Below are 10,178 nucleotides of genomic sequence, written 5' to 3' on the forward strand. Positions count from 1 at the left end.
TCTTTTACTTTTTTTAACTTTTAAGTTCAGGGAAATGTGAAGGTTTGTTACTAGACACTACATTTGCTCAGAGCGCTAAATACGGTGGCAGCAGCCTTATTCCATGCCAGTTGAGTGAAGCTGAAGCTTGGATGCCTGGAATTCCCCTCCCCTGAACAGTTCTCATTCAGCAGGAGCCACATGAAATTCGGGTGTTATTTGGAAGATGGAAGTGAAGCCAGTGTCTCTGATCTTTTGTCTCCTCTTCTTGACATGGGGCAGGTGCTCTGTGACTTCTAGGAACTGTGAACATTTTTGCTTTCATGTGGCCCTTCTTCAATTTAAAATAAATAATGATAACGATATTTTATGATTGTGTTGGTATAAAGATGAATACATTAATATTACATAAGAAAATATTGACTTTAATCTAAAAGTTCATTTCTTTCCTTCTGATTTTAAAAGAAATTAAATTATCTTTGTGGGTCCTTAAAAGTCTCATGGCCTACTGTACCTAATGGAGAGATTAACCCTGAAAGGTTCTGGAGCTTGCTTGCCCACGCTAGTTCTCGGGGATCAGTGTTTGGGCTTGGAAGGAGCAAGGTTTGCCCGTGGACTAGATGAGGCAGCACAAAGAAATGGGTGGATTGGCTGCTTTTTGTTTTTGGGATTAAAAAACAAGTCTATTGAGTGTTGTGGAAAAACCACAGTCTTACAATTTAGATGATGAATTATGTGGGAAAAAACAATGTCCAATGAGAAAAAATCAGCACTTTAAAAAATTATTTTAAATAATTGTAATTTATAGCTAACCTTTGTTAAGCACTTATTACAAGCCACATACTGGGCTAAGCCTCACTCCTTTCACCTTCACATGAAACCCATTTTAGAGACCAAAATGTTGAGGCTGCCGGCTGACGAGGCATTGGAAAGTCAGAAATGAAGAGCATAAAAGAGCAGAGACCAATGGGTCAGTAGGAAGAGGAAGTGGGGAGAAAGGATTCAGGAAGAGACACTCAGGGATTCCCTGTTTTCTCGTATTTGCCCTTCTAGAACCACATTAGATGATATACTAATAAATAGGCTTAGAACAACAGCACAGAACCAGATGTAAAAGTTAACAATTTTATTAACACTTTTCAAGAAAGGAGGCTGCACTTGCTTCTGATTTTCTTCTCAGTGATTTCCCAGGTCAACAACAGAGGGTATTGTCATATTGAATGAAGAGGACCCATTTGGAGACCTGTTGGAAGTCTTAGGCATCAGGGTCCTTCCCAACTTCCCCAAGGGACTGAGCCAAGGCAGAGCTTTGCATTCTGAGAGAAAACTGTGCTTCCTGGTTCCAGGGTAGAGAGGCCTCAGTCTGGTGGGTGTGAAGCAAGAGGGACTAAAAGAAGACAGGACTGTGATCGGCTGTATTCTACGCACAAGGATGTGGCGGCTCTGAGGGAGAAAGTGATCTACTCATGGCCATATAGCTAAGTAGTGACCAAATCAGGATAAGAGCCAGGCAGTGCGACTAGATCTAGAGAACACCACAGCACGTCGCCCCTCACAGGGAACAGAGCTGGCATTGGCTGCTCATCTCTTATGTGCCAGGGCTTCCACATATTGTCTTATAGGAGCCCAACAGTGAGTAGGGGAGGAAAGCCATGCTCAGGCCTGGTTACAGATAAGGAAGCTGGCTAGAGTGCTCAGTGCACAAAAGGGAGAGGGAGGCACCAAAGTCTCAGAACTGGCAGGAACCTGCATGTCCTTCTGTTCAGCCTTCTGTCTGCTGCTTTGAACTCTCAACTGGTCTTCCCATTGGTCCCCTCACTTTTTATTGTGGTATATGTGTGTGTCTCTGTGTGTGATAAAACTTGTCAGTTCATATTTTAAGTGTACAATTCACTATACTTGGGTATTAATTACACTGACAACACTATGCAACAATCACCACGTAATTGCAGAACACTTTCATCACCCCCAAAAGAAAGCCTATACTCATTAAGCAGCCACTCTCCCATTTTTCCTTCTCCAAGCCCCTGACAACCATTAATCTGCTTTCTGCCTCTATGGATTTGCCTATTCTGGATATTTCATATAAATGGAGTTATACAATATGTAGTCTTTTGTGACTGGCTTCTTTCACTTAGCATCATGTTTCTGAGGTTCATCAGTGTTGTAGCATGGATCAGTACTTTATTCTTCTTTATGACTGAATTGATATTCCATTATGTGGACATAGTGCATTTTGCTTATCCATTCAACATCAATGGACATTTTAGGTTTCCCTCACCTTTTGGCTATTGTGAATCTGTGATAGACATTCATTGTGTGGAAAACCGTTTCCAATTCTCTTGGCTATGTATGTTCCCAGGAGTGGAATTCCTGGGTCATATAGTCATCCTATGTTTTTTTGAGGAACTGCCAAACTGTTTTCCCAGTGGCTGTACCATTTTGCATTCCCAATAGCAATGTACAAGCGTTCCAATTTCTGCACATCCTTGACAACACTTGTTATTTTCTGTGCATGTGTTGTTGTTGTTTTTTTACCCTAGTGGGTGTGAGGTGGTATCTCATTGTGGCTATCATTTGCATTTACCTAATGACTAATGATGTTGTGCATCTTTTCACATCCCTATTGGCCCTTTCCATGTTTCTGAAGAAAAAACAAAGCATCCTTACTGGGCCTCCAAGGCCCTGCCCCACTCCCGGCTGCACTGAATGGCCCCGGGCCCTCCACTTTCACTCTGGCACCAGCCACCTGGGCCTCCCCTTCCTCATGTGCACACATGGTTCCCTCTGTCCGCGAGTGGCGTGTTCCCCTTCATCTTTTGGTTGAGCCCCTGTTGGCATGCCCAGAGCATCATCTTGCACTGCCCCTTGGTGTGCCTCATCCCAGTGACAGGCTTCTTGCTTCTTGCAGTTTCTTGAGGGCAGGTGCTGCATCTGGCCTGTTCACTGGAGTGACTCCGGCTCCTGGCTGAGGGCTGGAAAAACAGTATGTTTGGATCCACAGCACCAGATGGAAGACTGAACTGAAGTTGTGCAGGTTTCCTTCTGAGACACTGGGCTCTCTTGCCCAAAAGGCACTGGCAGTTCCATCTTGGGACTGTTTCTGCTCCAGGGCACCGAGCACCCAGTGCTAGGACAGCAGGATAGATGAGGCATCCCCACCATCTCCCATTGACATCTTTGGAGCTGCCCATCCTCAGCTGTGGTCTGATATGACTCATGTCCTCAAGGCAGGATGAGTGTTGTCAGCAAGTGACTCATGGACATAGCTCCTCAGCCTTGGCAGCCTTGGCAGCCAGCTAGGTCTGATGACATAGGAGAGAGAGCCCCACAGTGGGAGGCAGGGACCAGAGTTCCGGTCCCAGTCTGTGATGACTCGATGTGTGATCTGGGGCCCTCACTTCCCCAACCTGTGGAGTCTATCTGAACCACCTGTGGATCCCTTTCAAAAATGCAGCTGGCTATACTCCCATCCCGGCTCCGACCCTGAGATTCTGATTTAGTAGCTCTGGCATGGAGCCCAGGAAATCTGCAGTTTATTTCAGCAGCCCCAGTGCCCCTGATGCTCACCCTGCCTTGGAGAATCTGCACAAGCTGCTTTGAGGGCCCTGTCCATTTCCCAGGCTTTGGTATTAGAATTCTAGAATTCTTCAGAATTCTGAACAGTTTTCGTTGGGCAAGTTCCAAGAAGTTCCTTGAAGGAGGAGTTGGCTCACTTTCTGTTCCCTGAACACCTACCCTGGGTACCCACCCAGTGGGAGTAGTGGGATATGCTGTGGGGCAGGGTGGCTAAGAAGCTCAGCCTTCAGCCTGTCTGCCGTGGAGAATGGTGGCAGGCCCAGGGGCAGGGTCTACTGGGAGTGGAGCGCTGGGCACTTGTGGCTGTAGCACTGTAGAGGGCCTGATGATAGGGCCACCTGTGCTACTGAGCTCAGAGTTTCTTCTACTGGAGTTGCCAAACATTCTGCAATATGCATCCAAAGACATCACTCCCCATTTAGGGTGGTCCTAATGGATTGAGGCCTAAGCTGAGGCTTCCAGCAAGCCTGCTCCACCATCTGCTGCATTTTTGTTTAGAGCAGGGAGGAGGTACACTCATTGTTGAGGGCTGTGTTCCCAGAGGGGAGCTAAGCAGCACCTGGATGTGGCTAGGAGTTTGAAGGCTCTGGGTTCCTCACCCATCTCTACCTCTGCACCATCTTGGGCAGTCCAGCCACCCTCTCTCAGGCGTGGTCTGCTCCTCCACAAAATGAGAATCCCATTAGTATCCGACTTAGGGATTTCGATGATGCTTAAGTGAGAGGCTGTACAGAAAGAGATCTTTGCAAGTCTCCTTGTTCTTTATGGCAGAGGAGAAACCCCACTAGACCTGCTGGCTTCAAGCCATGGCTGCTCTGCCAAGCTTCAACGATGCCCCCAGGAAGGCAACTCCACAAAGATGAGCCGGTCTTAGGGCAAAAGCTGTGAGAAAGGGCTGGAAAGAACATAAATTCTCAGGGGCAGGGGCAAAGGCAGGCTGGCAGAGGCAGCTATAGGAGAGAAGCTGCTTTGTAGAGAGCCATTCTGATCTAGTGCTGAGCAGAAACACAGAAGACCAGAAACCTCCAAAGAGAGCTTTGTAGCTTGGGGGACCCCAGAGGGAGTGACAAGGCTGACAACAGGTAGGGTAGGGGCATTTTCACAAACCTGGGTTCCCCAGGCCCAGCAATCTGAGGCCTCCTAGCCTTGGCCTGCTCTTGGGAGCTTTGCAGCTGCTCGACACTGCTCCTTCCTCTTGATGGAAGGTCGAATTGTGGGCTGGAATCCAAGGATGCGGCCACTATGGACTCAGGGGAGAGGGGGCTGCAAGAATGGGTATCTCCAGGGAAGAAGTCAGAGTTTCTGGGTCAAACCTTGGGCCCCCAGGCCCAGACTCCAACAGAGACGCTGTCCTCACATAGCTCACCTCACAGGGGGCTAGTCTCTCGGCAGAGAACAGGGTATTAGGCCAAGGGCAGCTTTGGGAGACGGGGAGGTGAGGGAGCAGCTGCCAGAAGGCCTCAGGCTGTCCAGACTCTGGCCAAGGCCACCTTCCCTCCCCTCACAGGCAGGCCACCACCCAGAAGCACCATCTGCTCCTCTCTGTATTGGATTTGTAAACCACACCACGCCCAGGGTCTCCAGCGGCTCCAGGCCTTTGCCTGCAGGCCCCCTGAATGGCTCACAGTAAATCCCTCCAAACTAAGTGTGGACCAAGTCACCTCCTGTCAGAACCCTCCATGGCCCGTTCTGCCATCTCTACCTCTATAGGAGCCTCTGAATGCTGAGGAGTAAAGGGGCATTGAGGAGTTGTGAATAGTATCATTAGAATTTTAAAAGTATATGAGAAGAGGTGCTAAGAGGCCACTCTGAAGCTCCAGGGCAACTTCTGTGGTTCTGACGCTTTTACTGCCTGGCGTACACCACCACTGCCAGTTGTTTTTCAATCACAGTCACTGGTGTGACTAGACTAAGAGGGATCAGGGCTATTGTTTTCAGAACTGAGCCTGTATGAAGACAGCCCAGGGGCTACTTGCCCTTTGGCAGCTCTGACTTGCTACCTTTTGCTGGTGGCTTGCCCCTCCACCCCATGTTTTCTTCTCTCATTGAAGGGGACATCTAGGTCATCAGTGGCCTATGGAGGATATCATGGCCATGAATGTGGCTCTCATGGTCAGGGTCTGGTCCCACTTGCCGCATACTTCCTGCCACACAGCAGGCACCTGATCTCAGGCAAAGAGGACACCAGTGGGGCTAGGCAAGGGTCTCTGGAGAGCATGCGTCTGCTACTACTATGCATTGGGCAGGGACTATGGTCCAGCGAAGCAGAAGTCAAGAAGCAGAGGTGCAGGGCAAGAGATATGAGCATGAGCTGCTGCCAGCCATCATCAATGAGCTGGTACGGCACCTGAGATACCCTTTGTCTTGCTGAGACCAGCCATTGCCACCAGTGGCTTTCTGGGAGGTTGTTTGGGATCAGGGGCTCTGCAGCAAAATGAAACCTCCCTGGACTGCTGGAATGTCCTCTCTCAGGACAGATTCACCTTGCTCCTAGACAAAGACCCAGGAAGGCACCCACCTTTCTTCTGCCTCCTCCTCAGCACTCCTCCCTCCAGGCGGAGAGCACTATCCTGTCCAAACTGTCCTGGCTTACAGAATGCTTACCCAGTGTGCATGATGGAACTCTGATCCCCACAACTGCTCTGGAGAAGGATAAGCTTCCCATCTAAAGAAGAGGAAGCTAAGGCCTAGAGAGGAGAAGGGCCATTTCAAGAACCCAAGGTCAGAAGGAACTACAGGCAACAGCCTCATCAACTACCCCTACCCCACCAGCCCAGACCTGGCAGAGGATTTGAGGTTAAGCATCCCCAGCAGAAGCCAGTTTCAGGCCAGGTTGCTTTCTGCTTCTGGGGACCCTGGATGTCTACACAATGATTGCAATTCTTCCTTTTCGGATTCGATTGGCCATCTTCCAGAAACCACTGGGCCAGGCAGAGTGGAGGTGAAGGGAAATTACTACTCATAACCCTGATGTATTTCCTTTTCTTAAATACAAATTACCCCAGCCCTCATCCCTAGTCAAACTTAAAGGGAGGGGGCAGCTCAGGCAGGTGTATCCTAGTGAAGCACACTTGATGTCCATTTTGGTGTCTGCTCTGACTCTGAGCAGGTTTATTTTAATTAATCAAATTGCTATCAATTCATAGGCTTCACTTGACAGCCTCACCTTCTAATGTGGTTAAGTACAAAGCCTGAAGCTCATGGGCTCTGAGCAGGTCTGACAGGGAATGGAGCCAATCATGCTGCTTCGACCTTGAGTGAGTCACTAGAAACTCCATGGGTGCCACCTGGCAGGGTTTAGGCCCTTGGATGGCTCACAGGGTCAGGGTCTTGGGAGCAGCGTGGTCCACTGTATGTTTCCTGAGGCTGCTGTAACAAGTTACCACAAACTAAATGACTTAAAACAACAGAAATGCATTGTCTCACAGTTGTGGAAGCCAGAAGACTGAGATCCAGGTGTTGGCAGGGCTGCGCTCTCTTAGAAGGCTCTAGGGGAGACTCTTTCCTTGCCTCTTCTAGCTTCTGGATGTTGCCAGCATCCTTGGCTATGGCTGCATCACTCCAGTCTCTGCCTTTGTCTTCACACGGCTTTCTCTGTTCTTTTTTGTTGTTGTTGTTGTTGTTTGTTTTGTTTTTTTGTTTTGTTTTTTTTTTTTTGAGATGGAGTTTCGCTCTTGTTGCCCAGGCTGGAGTGCAATGGCGTGATCTTGGCTCACCGCAATCTCTGCCTCCCGGTTCAAGCGATTCTCCTGCCTCAGGCTCCCAAGTAGCTGGGATTACAGGCAGGCGCCACCACGCCTGGCTAATTTTGTATTTTTAGTAGAGACGCGGTTTCTCCATGTTGGTCAGGTTGGTCTCGAACTCCCAACCTCAGGTGATCTGCCCGCCTCGGCCTCCCAAAGTGCTGGGATTACAGGTGTGAGCCACTGTGCCTGGCTTTGTTCTGTGTTTTTCTCCTTTCTTCTAAGGGTATTTACCATTGGATTTAGGGCCTACCTGAATAATCCAGGCTTATCACATCTCAATATCCTTACCTTTATCACATCTGTAAAGATCCCCCACTCTCTTTTTTTTCCAAATAAGGTCACGTTCACAGGTTCTGAGGGCTAAAGCTTGGACATATCTTTTTGGGGTCCATCCTTCACCCCAGTGCATACACTCCCACTGATGGATCACTGAATTCCAAGAAGTCTGGCTATCAGGGCAGTGTGGCCTTTGACAGGATCAACTGACACGTTCTCCTTTCAGAGCTAAAGTGGCTGCGAGCCTTGGGGGAGGAGGTTGCCTGGCTCTCAGCCTCAAGTTCCCTTGGCAAGTGAGGCACGTAATGGAGGAGAGCAGGGGCTTGTCTCCCAGCCCCTAGGCTCCTATTGTCTGGATAAGCCTGCTGAGCTCTGAGCCAGGCCTAACACATTTACATGACACAAGCATTTGTCAAGGGAATGAGCCCTTGGGGTCCCTGGGCACAAGGCAGGGATGAGCTTTGGATGAAGTGTGACTCTATTCCCACATGGTACTGGGAGGCCTAGTCCCTCTACAGGCCTCAGGCCCCTTAGCTGGAAAAGGAGCTGATCTTACGGGGTTTTAGACTCAGTGAGGATCTCAGGGGGTTCTCCCAGTTTGGATGCCCATGGCTGCCTGAGAGGCCACTGCAGCACCCTGCTCTTAGAGTGAACACACTGGTAATATCCCTTCTGCAATTTCAACAGGGGCACCTTGGGTGGCCTGGGACTCATGGGTCCCTAGGAATGGCCCATAACCCTTATAGGAATCCAAGTCAGAGCAGAAACCTTTATAGTTTATTGCCTGGGTTAGGGGCAGAACAAAGTTGCACTCTAGACACCCCAGAGGCCTGGGCCTGGACGTGGTTGCCACGTGAAGCTTTCCACTCCTGTGACATTCCTGCTCTGTGGCCATCCAGTCTTTCCTGGTATGCCACCACCTAAAGGAACCTCAGTCTCCATCTCCCTTCTTCCTGAAGCAACAGATACTAGAATGTTTCTGACTTCTTGAGAAGGCTTCTTTCCTCTAGTGCACTGGAGCCTGCATCTCAGTCACTTCTGCCACCCCATCCCCATCCTAACTGAGCCCCACATTGAGGAACCTGGCACCCACATTAGGAGATGCCCTCTCTTCTACGAGGCAAATAGAAATTCTTTTGCTTCTTCACTCCCAGCCTTCCCTTCTTCAGATATCTTCCAGTTTATCAGGGCCTTTCAACATGTGAGGCCCAGAGCTGACCAGAGCAGAACAGAGCAGAGAATAGGGGAGCTGTGCCCACTAGACACTGTGCCAAACCCTTCACACCTAGTATCTCACTAACAGCACTTTAAATAGTTTCTACTATTGTACTCTGAAAATATGACAAAGACAATCTGAGTCTCAGAGGGGTTAAATAACTGATTCAAAGTCATAATAAGTAATAATCATAAGTCATAATAAGTAATAACTGGTAGAGTCAAAAGTCTAACTCAGACAATTGGCTCCACAGCCACACCTTACACACTGAACTGCAGAAGAAAGCAGCACACTCACCCCCTTGTTCTGAATACTTGGCCCCTGTAGATACAGCCTAAGGCCCAGATTGTTTATCTGGCCACCCATCTTGGCACCAACTCACACAGAGAGGTTGACTATCCCCACCCATCTCCGTGTCTTGTCCTGTATGTTCTCTGGGCCCTGGTTCATGGTCCCTCGGTCTCCATGGTCCGGGTCCTCTCCTCCAACTAAACCATGCTCAAGCCTGTGCTTGGAGAAGCATCCTTACCTCCTTTTTCCTGCTCCACACCCCTGCCAGCCAATGTGATCACTGAGGAGAGAGAAGTTGGTGCACAGCAGGTGGGCAAAGGGCTGGCACACAATGCTGTGAGCCGGCAACTCTAAATTGAGAGCAATTCCTGGAAATCAGGATACAACTGTTGAGGCCAAAGGCATCCTAATTAAATTGACCTTTGAAATAAACAAGTGCATCTCTTCAGGCATCAGCTGTGATTCTGCAGAGTTCCAAGATGAGCCCTAAATGAGATAAAGCCTCCAGTCCAGGTTGGGCTGGGCATGTAGGGACAGAATGTGGGGCAATCTATGGGAGCCATTAGCATGATCGTATCTGAATTGCAAGCCATATGAGAGAAACTGGGAGGGAAGGATCTGGGCCTCAGGTCCAACCTGTGGCACCACTTCCTGGCTGTGGGCTCCCAGGTACTGCACCCAACCTTCCTGCAGGGCCATGGACCATGTCATCTGCAAAATGGGATGCAGGAGAGTGGCAAGAGACATTGTACTTTCAATTAAGGTTGGTGGCAGGGGGCTTCTCCCTCTTAAGGGTTCTTCTAGACCTGAGAGCTGAGGTTCCTGGGGTTGGAGTAGTCCAGATGTGTAACACTCTTTCCCTACACCCGAAATAAGACCATTTTTAAGAAGCATGCACAAATATTAATACCAATGGTTCCAATGGTGACATTCCTTGGGTACTCAAAAAAGTCAGAATATGCTCCATGGGCTTTGAGCATTACCAGCTACAGCCACATAGCATTTTTAAGTTTTACATTCTGGGCAATTCAGTGCAATTCAACAAATATATTCCCCAATGTAATGGTGAACAAGGGTGCCCTGTGGGGAAA

This window comes from Rhinopithecus bieti, unplaced genomic scaffold (assembly GCF_001698545.2).
Source record: "Rhinopithecus bieti isolate Rb0 unplaced genomic scaffold, ASM169854v2 scaffold_80089, whole genome shotgun sequence".
Taxonomy (NCBI): domain Eukaryota; kingdom Metazoa; phylum Chordata; class Mammalia; order Primates; family Cercopithecidae; genus Rhinopithecus; species Rhinopithecus bieti.